Source organism: Pteropus alecto, unplaced genomic scaffold (assembly GCF_000325575.1).
Source record: "Pteropus alecto unplaced genomic scaffold, ASM32557v1 scaffold98, whole genome shotgun sequence".
In the NCBI taxonomy this organism is placed as follows: Eukaryota; Metazoa; Chordata; class Mammalia; order Chiroptera; family Pteropodidae; genus Pteropus; species Pteropus alecto.
Window position 1 is genome coordinate 12,989,188 of NW_006443570.1, and position 328 is coordinate 12,989,515.

At 73.2% G+C, this 328-nt stretch overlaps 1 protein-coding gene across 1 annotated transcript in view; it reads right to left on the minus strand.

Annotated features, from left to right (window-relative positions):
* Positions 1-328, minus strand: part of TBX4 (T-box 4) — a 25,915-nt gene that overhangs the window by 25,407 nt on the left and 180 nt on the right. The gene's annotated exons all lie outside the window — the stretch shown is intronic.

Consider the following 328-nt stretch of genomic DNA (forward strand, 5'->3'; position numbering starts at 1 on the left):
CCCGTCTCCCCCGAGTCCCAGGCTTTGGCACCCGGCCTCTCAGGGTCGTCGGAGCGGGACACTTGGCCCGCGCTCGCTCCGCCGCCGCCGGGGTCCCCTCCCCCGCCGGTCCCAGAGTAGCCCGGAGGGAGCCAAATGGAGGAGGGTCGAAAGGCAGAGTGAGCCCTGCCCGGGGGTTGCACCAACAGGCAGAGAGTCCAGGACGCGGCCAGGTCCCCCAAGAAGGGAGGCCGGCCGGGGGCGGGGCGGACTGACAGACACAGGCGGCGGACCTGCAGACAGACGCCCGACCTCTACCCGACGTCCGGCACGCCCCTACCTGCTCCGC